Raw genomic sequence first — 13,194 nt, 5'->3', positions numbered from 1 at the left:
GAGGATTAATGCGTTTAATCCTCTGTAGCAGCCAGTCACAAAACCCGAAGGAAAGGTAACGGGGAGATTTGCCCTGTGAATAAACTGAAAAGCAAGGATCAAAGAGGTTCAGTGAAGCACGTGTGCTCCGCCATCCCGCGGCGCAGCCAAGGCACGCCACCCACTCCCGAGCGCGGCGCTGACTCAGCGGTTCACAAGCCTTGGGAGGCAGCAGGGCGAAGCGAGCCAGCTCCGCAGTCAGATTCTTGCTCCCAGCTACTCAGACACTCAGTTTTTATCCAAGCAGGAGTTCTGGCTCTGCCACAGCCCACGGCCTCTTCCCACTCACTACTGCTGCAAGGCAGTTTCTCGTGTTCCTCTGCCCGGGATTTTTGGTTAGCAGGAGGAACCGAGGAGCGCAGATGGTCCCAACTACTGCTGAGCTTTAAATCAATGTGTCTCCAATGAAAAATACAGGCTTCTGTTCCTGACTCTTTCGGCTCCAGGCCATGGATCTTTAAGAAAGGTGTTGGCAGGACGATGTTACGCTACTGTCACTTCCATGGTGGACACACACACAGCACAACAGCCCCAAGAAACCCTTGCCCAAGACCTAAGCGCTGGAGATGCTCTCCGGAGCACCTGGGGAGGAGCGCTGTGCTCCAGGGAAGCACAGGCTGCACACCATGGTGTAAAGCGCTGCGGGGACAACACACAGCCAGGTCTGCTTTATGTTGCGTGTCACAGGCAGGAGAAACCCCAGTGCTGCACGTGTGTATGGGAAGGAACCTCTCCTGCCCGTGCACTTGTTCATAAAACCTCCAAACAGACAGAGCAGTTGGTGCTGCGTTCCCGAGACGGCAGCTGGAGATGAGGCGGTCGGGGAGGTGGTATGGAGTACTGAGGAACACCGAGCGGCTCCCTGGAAGTTGGCATTTGACTTCATTTCCAGTAAGGCTCAGAAATGCAAATAAACCATAAGCAGGTTTTCTGTAAACCTCTTATCGAGAGGTTCATGGCCAGGAGCGAGTTACACAACCTCCTCAGTTTGCTGTTGTAGGAAGGGCAGGAAAAAGGAGGGGGGGATCTAGCTAGGAGGTTTTGCTTCAACAGAGCACTGCTGTGCAGTGCCCTCTCTTGCACAGTCAAACCACCCTGAGGCAGAGCATCCGCTGCTGGCAGTGATCCTGCTGCCCCTGATCCTGCTGCCCGGCACTGATCCTGCTGCCCCGGCTGCCCCACGCCACAAGGCAATGCTGCGCCCCTGTTTGAGCTTTATTTAGCCTCTCTTTTTTTTGTCCTAAACACAATGTGTTTTGGCGAGAACCTGAGAAAGAAATGGATTTGAGAAGGGAAAAGCATCAACTCAAGGCCAGACAGGCATCTTTTCCTCTAACAGACAGTGACAAGAAAAAAAAAGTCACGCGTGGGTTTTATCAGGAGAGTTACACGTAAGGTAAAACCAGACCCTTAGTGGTTTCTATATACAAAGGATCTGGCAGAGACACCAGAGGGAAAAGCAAGTGTGGCACCGAGGCCTCTCCACGGATTTGTTCCCCCTCCCACTGACGCCCGCAGGAGGAAGCATGTCCCCTAACGCACATCGCACCCCCCGTAGCCTGTGATGACCCCTTACAGAGCATGGCCCGGCTGCGAGAAGGCAGCAAGGGCGAGCGCGTGTGCCGGGGGAAGCCCTGGGCAGCCTGCCCCAGCGGCACGGCTCCGTGTGCGGGACGCCGGCTCTGCTCGGTGCCAGAGCTGCAGCACGAGCCCCGTGCCCGGGAGGGCGCGCAGGAGAGCGGTGCGTACGGGAGCGCCCCACACGGCCGTCCTCAAACGGCTGGAACGGCTCAGATACCACGGCGTGAGCCGGCAAACCAAACCCACAAACCAGAGCCACCAGCACCCAGGTCACAACTGTCTGGTTTCCATCAAAGCCCCTGACTTGATTCAGCAGCAAACCAAACCGAGTTTCTAGCTCCTTCCAAAAAACGGCCTTGAGCACACTTGTTCACTGACCGGCCCAGCAAGGTTTCACTGTGCACGGCTTGCTTAGTCCAAAGGTCTTTCCTACTCTCCTGTAAAACTTTGCACGCCCTTTGCATCCCACCCTGGTACCGGCGCGCGCACGCTGGTCCAGCCGCTGCGGCTGCGGCCGCAGAAGCCGGGAGCTGCCCGAGCATCTTCCCCCGCACAGCTCCGGCGGCAGGAGGGAGCCTCGCAGCGCTTGCAGGGGTGGCTCCTCTCCCGGGAGAGGCTGTTTCTCACCAGCTTGGCAGGATCCAGTTGCTCTCCCCGACACAATCCTAACACAGCTGATGTTACTGCATCACCCCAGCAGAGCAGAGGGAGGAGAGACGCTGAGCATTAACCCTGCAACGGCCCCTACAACAGAGCTTTCTGCTGCGGTTCATGGCAGGGAGACACCTTACCTCCCCCCAAACCTCAACAGAGACAGGCTGGTGTCAGTCACAGCCATCCCCTGGCCAGGGGAGGACTTGTCCCACAGGGTGCCGGGCTGCAGCCCCATTTGTTCGTTCTACTAGTGCCAGGTTCGAGGCAGACGTGGCACCCGCAGCCCAGCAGGCTGACAAGCCCCTATGTCTGTGCTGGGCCCCAACAGGCGCTGGGGACGTCACATACTGCAGCCATCTGTTTGCAAGGAAACAGCCCTGACCATGAGAGGGTCTACCAAATCCACTGGTGAAGAGCTACAGTGTTACTCAGGAGAGGATGACGAATGGAGACTGTCACGCTTTGCTATTTCAAGACTTGCGCAGTACCACTGCTATCCCTATAACACAGCAGTTAGAGGTACGTTACCGTCATAAAAGCGGGGTCTGTAACGCAGCTGGTGTAGCCCCCGCGCGAGGGCAGCCCCTGGCAGCACGCTGCTGGAACCCAAAGACGGTCCTTCCCGGAGCGGTGCTCTGCGATCCCGGCCATCACCAGGAGAGCATCCCCCCCGCCGGCTGGGGTTCTCTTCCTCTCCGCAGGGACACGCGATAGCCAAAGCCCAGCACACGGCAGTCTCGCAGGAGGGAGTCTAAAGGATACGTTTGGCGGTTTAGACCTTACAAGTTAGAGACAGACTGGTAAAAATCAGGTTATTCCCCCCCACAGCTTCCCCCTGTTTCGGCACTCCCACCGCTCAGGAGAATCCTCTGGGCAACCCACGAAGCACGGGGGGAGCCCCCAGGATCGCAGCTCCTCTTCCCCTGGGCGGGCGGGGAAGGGTGCAGCGCTGGACGCGGGCAGAGGAGCTGGTCGTTCACCAAGCACCAGCGACGCAGCTCCCTGCGCACAACGCGGCACAGTCAGCTCCAGATCCAGATGTGGTGTTTGGAACACACAGCAGGCTGACCCCGCTCTGCCGCCCACCCCGCAGCGCTTGAACTTTCTCCTCCCTGCCCATCCGCCCCCACCGGAATTTGTCTCCTGTGTTTCGGAGGCTGAGTTTTCCTGGGCCCAGCTACGTGGGATGCCGGAGCCGCCCGATGCACTGTGGTCGGGGTGTCCCCCCCTCACACACACGCGCTGAACCAGCCCGGCACAGCAGGGACCTCTGCGAGCTGGGGGTGGGCCGGCTGCAGGTGCGGGAGGAACAGCAAGATAAGGCAAGAGAAGGAGCTTTTTTCAGGTATAAACTTGAAATTAGTTCTGTGAGAACACTTAAACATGCAAAAAAGAAAATGTGAAGAACTTCTCAATCAGCGTAGGACCCACGCAATCTCTCTCTGCAAAACAACGACTGCAAAACAAAGCAATAGCATGACCATATCTTAATACAACTTCCACTGTACGTGGGTGTGAATAAAGGGGCTTTCCTTCCTTTGGATTCTGGTGGCACGGAGACATTTTCTGCTTGGTGCAAGCAGTAAAGATATTTGGTTTAATTTTTAAGCTGATACTGCAATTTCAAGAATATGAAATAACAGATTGCAGCTGACGGACCGAGAGCGGTTAGGGTTTCCTACCTCTGCTTAATTGCTTGTTCGTACCCAGGAAAGTGTTCAGGGGGGCGGGCTGCACGCCTGAGCCGGGTAAGAGGCACAAAGGCAAAGGGGCAGGTCTGCCCCTGTCACAGGAAAACCCGTTTGTACACTACAAAGTGTGCCACACTCTTTTCAGAGCATGATTGCTTTGGCAGCACAGAAGTCATATTTCACTTGCAGCAGCACATATGTTGGCACAACACTGCAGAAACGGTGTGCCGCACGTGTTCGGGATGACATATGAAAGCAGTCTTAAAAGAACGGAGCCAGAGTTCACCTACCCCAAAATCATGAGGGCCGGCATGTCAGAGGCACCTGTACAGAGCGATACTTCCACTAGTTTAGTCTCTTGTCAGCCCGTGGTGAGAACCTTCTCGAGGCAGTGGTTGATTCCGGACCGGTGTGTTTAATAGCCCTGGCTGCCATAAACCTGCCTAATTGCTTTCTGCACACATTTTTGTCTTGGCACCTAGAGCATCCTGCGCCAATTAGCACCGCAATTCCCCGTTACACCGTGTGAAGGGGCACTCCCCTTCACCCCCGCCAGTTCGGTGGGTGCACGCTGCCTCTGTGCCCCGGTGTTGTTCCTCCTCTTCACAGCCGCCACCAAAGCTCCCCCCATTAGTGTCTTTTCCAGGTTGAACAGTTTTAAGCTATCCCATCTCTCTTTACACAGATGCTCTCCCATAGTGCGTTATCCTTCTGTGTATCCTTCCTGGCTCCACAATGCCCTTTTGGGCCCAAAAAGGACTAACCAGAATGGACTGAGCAGACTGCACAGACTATTCAACACGTGGCTGTGACCTGGATTCGTTCAGTGACGCAGCAACGTTTACTGCCGCCTTCTCGGTTTCCTTCCCCGTCCGTCCGTCCTTTCTCATCGCCTTCTGACCCGCTGCTGAGCACCGAGCTCGTATTGTCGGAAGTCCGTCCACAGTGACCTCAAGCTCTTTCCTGAGAGAAAACAGGTCACTCAGAGCCCAGCACTGTGACCATATCACCAGGGTTATCTTTCTTCTGGGGGCGCTTACCAATACTAACCAGTACCCGCCGTAACAGGTCGCTGCTCGCAGCTGATGGCGGGCGCTGCAGCGCTGCGGGCAGGCGGCGCGGCTGCCCGGAAAGGCTTGGAAACCTTGCCGTTAACGTAGAGCGTCCGCTCTGTTCCTCGACGTGTCAGCACAGCACGCGCGTGCGGTGTGACCTTGTTTGCCTTTGCCACCAGCACACACCAGCACGGCACTGTCAGTACAAGGCAGCGCCAGCAGCACAGAAACCGGGGCTCTTCCGTTAAGCACAGCAGTGCCCGGGTTTGACTCGGTGGCACCGGGACGGCATCCTCTGGGCAGGGTGAGGAGATGGTGGACACCGTATGCGCGGATGGAAACTGAGGTACTGCAAAACACCGGAGCCGCTTTGTTAAACACTTGGCATCGTGCTGCTTTGGGTGAATGTTTGAGGTTCCCGAAGACGCGCCACGGCTAACCAGAAGACACGGGGCAGCTTTGAAGCTGGCTGAGCTGTTGGGGTGTAAGCGGTTAGTTAATTGATTTCCTGATTGCGCTCTGCAGACACCATCCGATTTTGGTTTATTGCATAACAATACAGTACAGTTAAATTATGCGCAGTAGAAATCCATACCTTTGTCGCAAGGCTGCGTGGCAGCTTAATTAGTTAATATCAGCAGAGCACTTTGAAGACGTAAAGCACTACAAGAGTGCTCCTTATTATCCTCATTGCTACTTATCATTAGCGGCACAATGTGAAGGCTAATCTTGGTCCCGTACTCACGGGGGATGTGCTGCTGCCATTGTCAGCAGCCCCAGTCCCACGGGGCCGGGCTGGGGACATGAAAGCCCGAAATTAGGATTAGACTCAGTGGCAGCACAGGCTCCTGCAGAGTTAAACTTCAGAGACGGCAGAGAGCCTCAAGTATGCAGGCGGCTGCCAGGCGACGGGAGGCTGTTTGCTGCGGTTATGGAACAAATATTTTTATACACAGATTCCTGGAGAGAACGGCTGGGAAAAAGCAAGCGAGCCCCTTTTATGGAAACCAACCAAATCACATCCAAGAGCTTGCCTCGCCAGCGCCCTGTTTAGCATTTTATTGCCGACTTTGTTCCTGCATAAGAAATTAATAAAGTGCAGTTTGGTCAAAAGTCTGCTGCCTGAACTTTAGCTGGCGGACAGGCACGGAGCAGGCAGCTGATTCCTACCGATACTCTGGCAAGCACTCCGCTTTAACGCAGTATTTGCTAAACCGTTTTGCCCTGTCCCCTGCCCTCTTGAGCTATGCGAAGCATTTGCTCTTGCGCCCCGTCTCTCCCAAGCCCAGATGCTGCACCTTTTGTATCCTTTGCTGCTCTAAAGGGAGCGAGTCTAACTCGGGATTTTGGAAAATCTGGTTACGTAGAGCTTAAAATCAAGCTGGAAGGGCAAGGCAGAGAAGCTAGATGCTCCTCTCACTTTGGCCTGAAAGAGCGGGATTCTTACAGCCAGAGAGGTTTGAGTAAACTGCAGACGGCAGCTAAAGCTCAGAGCTGCCCTGGCCTGCCTTTCTCCGGGCACTTGCTATCAGACAGAACTGCCTGCCGGGGGGAGGGCAGAAAGCCCTCCGTGGGCACAGCTAGCTGGGCGAGAACAAAACATCACATTGGAAATGCACACGCACATAAGGAGAACGTGCTTACCTGCAGTTCTGCACCCAGGATAGGCTTTGGCCACTGGCTCACGCGCTGCAGCAGGAGACGCGGATCTCCTCCAGCTCCACGGGAACGCCGGTGCCCCGGGAGGTACGGTCAGGGCTGCACACACCCCTGCCCCGGCTCCATGAGCTCTCTCGTCGGGAACCCTGCTGTCTCTGTGAGTGTTCAGGGGCCGGCTCTGACTCAGCTGGGTGATTCTCCAATTAATTTGTAATAACGACTCAACACATGGAGCTGCTCAGGGAGCTGCAGCAGGGCGAGGTACAAATAAGACCTTCAAAGCTTTTGTTTTGTTAGATCAGTTTTGACCCCAAATTACACAGATTAGCCACCATATCTTATTGACTGATACGGAGACAGCAAACCCTTCATGCTGCCTCCAGATTACACGTACAAGGGAGTATCTGAGAGGGCTCTACTCCAAAGCAGCATGCCAGAGCACAGGAAAGGTTTAATTTCACCCTAAATCACTGCTGCCCACTGAGGCTGAGCAGGAAATCAGGAATACAAAACATTTGCATCCTGTTAGACATTCCTATGTGGGGTATAATTAGTTAAGGTCAAACAGCAGTGTAAATCTTTCATTCCCCTGCAACAAAGAAAGTAGCTACATTTCCCCGCCTAGCAGTTTCCTCTCCATCCCCATTGCTATGAGCCACTACCAACATTTATTACACTCCTCCTTCTTCGGTGCTCACGTCCTGACTGCGGGACCGGAGAGCGGGTACCTGCATAATAGCACTATTTCATTTTGGTAACACACCATTTCCTATGGATGGATTGCAAAGCGTTTAACAAAAAACGCATTCAGGAACGAGCTGGGAAGTTACTCAAGGTCACCCAGCGAACAAGCAGAAGAGCCAGAGAAGGTGTCCCTCGCTGCAGGAGGGACGGTGAGGCGCTGGAGCGTGTCCAGAGAAAGGCAGTGAAGCTGGTGAGGGGTCTGGAGGACAAGTCCTGTGAAGAGCGGCTGAGGGAACTGGGGTTGGTCAGCCTGGAGAAAAGGGGGCTGAGGGGAGACCTTATCGCTCTCTACAGCTCCCCGAAAGGAGGGTGTAGCCAGCTAGGGGTTGGTCTCTTCTCCCAAGGAACAAGTGAGAGGACAAGAGGAAATGGCCTCAAGTTGCGCCGGGGAGGTTTAGATGCGATATTAGGAAAAAAAATAAATTCACTGAAAGTGTTATCAAGCATTGGAACAGGCTGCCCAGGGAAGTAGTGGAATCACCATCCCCGGAGGTATTTAAAAGACATGTAGATGTGACACTTAGGGACATGGTTTAGTGATAACCTGGCAGTGCTAGGTTATCAGTTGGACTTGATGATCTTAAAGGTCTCTTCCAACCAAAACGATTCTATCGATTCTATGATTTTCCTCCGAGGCCCAGCAGAAAAGATTTTCCACCAAGCCACACTGCTGTACCTGCTGACAGCTGAAGCGTTGTCTGTTGGAAGATCAGCAGTGACACTAGATTAAACCACACCATTTTGAGGCAATTGCAAAGGTACAGATGTTCAAACGCAGTGTCTTTACTGAACGTTGAAAGCCGTAATGTTCATGTTTGTCTAAATCCTTCCTGCTGAACAGTCATCCAAAGAAATGAATGCCTTAATTTTTGCAGACTTCAGAATAATTTTATATATTTACCTCTTAGGCTCTTCTGGAATTCATAAATCACACTTAATGAGAAGTATTAGCACACACTTACTGCAATTACGTGATGAATGTTTGATTTCTGGCTTACAGCCTGAAAAATACATAGATTTCTGTGATCTCTAGAAAGGTAAAGATGAAACCTCGTGTTTTAATTAGGGGCTAATAGCTTTAGTTCACTCCAATGCAAAGGCTTTTGGGTTTTTAAAAGCTTTCCAACTCAGCTGAAAGTCTGCTATTCAATTAGTCTGGAGTTATACATCAGCTGGCCAAGCAATGACAGCCTTTCTAAGAAGCTAGTGCTCTCTCCGCAAGAGCTTTAACTCTGGGGGAAAAAAAATGCATTACTTTTACATCCTCTGGCTGCACCGGTGCTGCTAAACTGCAGGTGGAGACTGAGCTCAGCAGGTCCTACCACTGCAGCTATGCAGGATTGAACCCCTGAGTCTGCCCGTACTTCACTAGTGAGCACCACCGGAGCTGCTGCAACACTGTGAGGAAAAAACGGAAAAAAAATAATTTCCACGTGAATCTGCATAGCTTTTAGCAGAAATATTAAGATTGGTATAAACGCTGTATGACTGGAAATACGTGTGCGTGAACAATTAAGAGAGGCCTATATGGCTAGCGAGGGATGCCATTTCGTCAAGCGGAGGAGCGTGTGGCTGCTGTGGAGCCCCGGAGGCCCCACGCTGGTGAGATGACGGCACAGGCGGCTCCTGAGCAGGAGACCCCGCACGGACAGCACGGCAGTGGCGGAGGTTGCAGCAAACCACATATGCCAGTCCTCCTTCCGACAGCCCAGCGGGCTAACAGGAAGATAATGGCAATAGAAAAGATATCCCGAAGGGTATAAAGGATTTGCCCAAAAACTTAGCTCATCATTGACAATCAAGAAGAACCCAGGAGATGAAGCGTGGATTTGAGTCGTCCTCCATGTTGTGCGCAAGCAATCCTGCTCAGACCATATGAGCGGGTATGCCATGAGAGTACACTGTGTGAAATCAATTCGCTTAATTACTTTGAATAATGCAATCCCCTTCCCCTTCCATAAGATCTTTCAGTGAGTTTTGTAATACTAATTTCCTATTAACCGGCCGAAAGTAAGAAAAGGCACGCTAATCACCATGGGGTTGCAATCATCAAAGAGGTGTCACCTGAAAGAAACGTGGACACACCGGGTCTCGGTAGCTTTATGCTGTGTGAGCTACACAGAATTTTGCCTCAGAAGAGGAGCTCTCCTGGCCCACCCGACTCCTTTGCAGCACGAGTTTAATTAATGCTAATCCGTGTTAACTTTTCGCACTGGAATAAGTAGTGAGAGATGATGTAACAAAGACGATGTAAATGGGCTGAGCCAAGGGCCACCAGACCTTCCTTCGTGGGGGCACATACTTACTCTGGAGAACCTCAGCTCTGAGGTTCAAAGCAGCTCTCTGCCTGATCACCTTCTGGGCAGATCACTGCTGCTGGCAAGGTTCTCGCTGCCCGCTGTAAACTCAACATCTGTCAGTTAATGGGATCGCAGGATTGTTCTGCTTTCACAGCTCTTTGTGCACTCTGGAGTCAGAGGGTCCATACAGGGAACCCTCTTCCACAGCAGAAGGATCTCACCAAAACGCTGGAAAACCTCCAGTTAGTGAGAACTACAGCAACCAATTAAGCAGTATCACGGGCACTGTGGTGTGCCACCGCGGTGCACCACTCTAGCACCCTCTTCCCCACCCTTAGTTCAACTGTTGCAGAACCCTCTGTCACAGTTCTCGTGCTCCTCCAGAGGACCGAGCCTGGGAGCCTCTGCGATGCCGCTGGGAACGGGACCTTTAGGAAGCCTGCCCTGTGACAGTGACTAGCAAAAGACAGAATTTTCACAGCCAAATACTCCTCGGTCCTGCAGCGAGCAGCTGTTACACGCGGGGCGGTCGTACGCAAGAGGGGAACACCGCTCCAAAGGCTGTGCGGGCCCAGGTAGAGCCGCTGCAGGTACAGGCTTGAAGGTGACAAAACTGCACAGCAAAATGCAGCCCTCCAGGAAACAAGCAATGACTCTTGACTGGCTTCCCAATTCAACTGTGGGCAATTGGTCTTTGCAAACTGGCTGCTGCTCAGCTCAGCTCACAAAACCCACTCATCCTTCAGTAATGATGAGGGTGAAACCGCCCTCCTCCATCTGATTGTGTATTTTCTCACTGTAATTAGATGTGACATGCAGCTGCAGTAAATATTTGTGCAGTCATAGCTCATGTTTGATAATCACCAAAAAATCCCAACTTCAGCAGGGAATGTATATGAATTCTAGTCTAGTCTGTAGCTGGGCTGATATTTGTAATATAACACAAATTCATTAAAGCAAGGCATTTAACAGAGTAAGAGAAAAAAAAAGTTAACCCTACTTTTCATGGAAAAAGGTAAGAGCGTTATACATATACTGAGGCAGCCTTGATAGGCTGAATTTAAGAAATAATCTAATTGCCACTAGATGGCACATCTCAATTACTAATCTATCTTTGAATTCAGGATTGCCTTTTTAAAAAAAAAAAAAAAAATATTTCCTGTATTTCCTCTTTGCTAACATAACACTTTATAACCATGCTTGCTTTCTATTTTGAAATCAGACAGCTTAAAAAAAAACACATAGAAAAAAAGGGAATTTTTAACTAAAAATACACCATCTGTCAGTGAAAACCTAGCTTGATCTACAACCAAACCAGGTTAATAACCAGCATCACAGATGGTTTCTTTATATAAATATGTACATCTCCCCATAGTGACTCCTTCAGCTGCTTCCCGAAACTGCTGGCACTGCGTTACCTCGTTTCCTAGGCGACAGCTGTGCCTTACACTCAGCCTGGACCTTCTGCAGCTGGAATGGATTTCAGAAGATGCCATCGCCTGCCTGTGGCCGTTTCCAATACCAACAAGGCACGCAGCGGTGGACAGCCATGTCTCTGCCCAACAACAGCAACAGATGAATATTAATACATTCTCGTGCAGCTGGTCTTTTCCTCAGACGATCAAATCTGCCAAAGAGTTCTTTTAACTTGCCCAAATCCCTGCATTAAGGCTACATACCAAATATCAGAGTGGCCTCGATACGGTAGCATAGGCCTGTAGTCAGAGTAATAAAGGTAGAATTTGATCTTTTTGCAGCATTCAACAGTATGAACTGCCATAAACTACTAAAATACAAACAAAACCATTGTGGGGTGCCACGCTTATTCACCCTCAAGTTACATACCAGGGTCTGCACAATCAGAAGGGATTATTTCCTAATTCTGTAATGTCCAAACTCACTTCAGATGAACGCTTGGGCTGGATTCTGTTCTTCTATTATCAGCAGTGAAATGTGTTTCAGACCAAACTGCAAACGTATTGGCACTACTTTGAAAACAGGTACCTGCCACCTTCCAAGAAGTTGCACAAGCGTCAAACCTGTTAAATACAGATACAGGGAACAAACAGAACCCAATTCATTTCTTCCTGGTTCTACTTCAGTCACCTGAAAACCTAGGGAAGTTAAATTTATTATAATTACTAAGAGCATGCTACTCTGAGGCACAGAGTATAAAGCTTCTAGGGAGCTCAGCAGCAGTGGGGTTTAACATAAGCTAGACCGGTCCACACAGAACTACAAACTACTTCGATCTGATTTCTGTTGGTATCCATGACACATGCTCCCCTGACACCGCAGCGAGGGCTAAAAGATCGTAGTTCTAACAGGTTTATAATTTCTAAGGGTATAATAAAAAGCATTTGAAAGAATACTCCAAGAAATAAAGTAACATAGGAGAGCACAGGATGGGACTCGCGTAATCTAAGCCGTGTTCATGTCTATTACGCTGATACAAGTGATAAAAATCAATCAGTACCAACATTTGGGCCCAAACTTATGAATACCTGTAAAATGGGAGTCATAATACTGATGTCTGAAACCACTCTGAAATCTGTAATAAACAGATCACTACAAGTTAACTGAAACCAACACCTTTAATACGGCCTGCTTTACAATCAGATGTCAACTTCTTTCATGTCTGGGTTTGACCAGCTGATTATAAGACGGCGGGTTCAATCCTAGTGTGTCATTCAATCATCAGCTGCTGTAAGCAGTGTGTTATTTTGGAAAGAGTGAATTCTATTTGTGAAATAACCAGAAAACTGCAAATAAAAGTAACTGAATTAATAAAAATAGTATTTTAAAATGGATATGCGGAGCATATAAAGTCTTAAAAAGCCAGCTGCAGTTTGTGTAATCTGTCAACGAAACTGAAAAAACATTGATTTGGGGCTTGACATTATGAAACTCTGACAGGGTAAGGAGTACCCACTTAGCATTCACTTCCGTCTTTCACATCACTGAAAAAGTGTTTTCAGGTGATAAGAATAATCACTGCCCTGAACTCGAGGCAGGAAAGTACACTGAATTTATTAACAGCAAATGGCACCTGCAGAAGTAAATTAATCAAATGTATACAATAGCAACTTCTGAGTTTTAAGCTTCACCATTTAAAACTCAGCTTTTAGAAACCTCATCACACACACAAAGATACACCTTTATTTTAGGGGGAAAATGAAATTATCAGAGCAGTTTCGCTTGTTATTACATACAAAAGGCGGCACACCTGCATATTTTTCTACTTACGAACTTGTCTTACAAGTGCCTTGAATCAGCGAACAACTGGCTGGGACATTCAGCAACGTTGCATTTGGAGCTTACAGCGTTAACTGCAGCTGGCATGTCACCCCACACCACCACCACCGCCGCCAACCACTGGCTGTCCAGTGCAAGGCTGGCTTCTTCCTCAAATTTCAGTACCCATTTCTTAAAGAGTTCATTTACTTTAAAGCAAAACCCAGACCACTATGA

This window comes from Vanellus vanellus (genome assembly GCF_965231255.1).
Source record: "Vanellus vanellus genome assembly, chromosome: 12".
In the NCBI taxonomy this organism is placed as follows: domain Eukaryota; kingdom Metazoa; phylum Chordata; class Aves; order Charadriiformes; family Charadriidae; genus Vanellus; species Vanellus vanellus.
Note: the sequence above shows the minus strand (reverse complement) of the source record.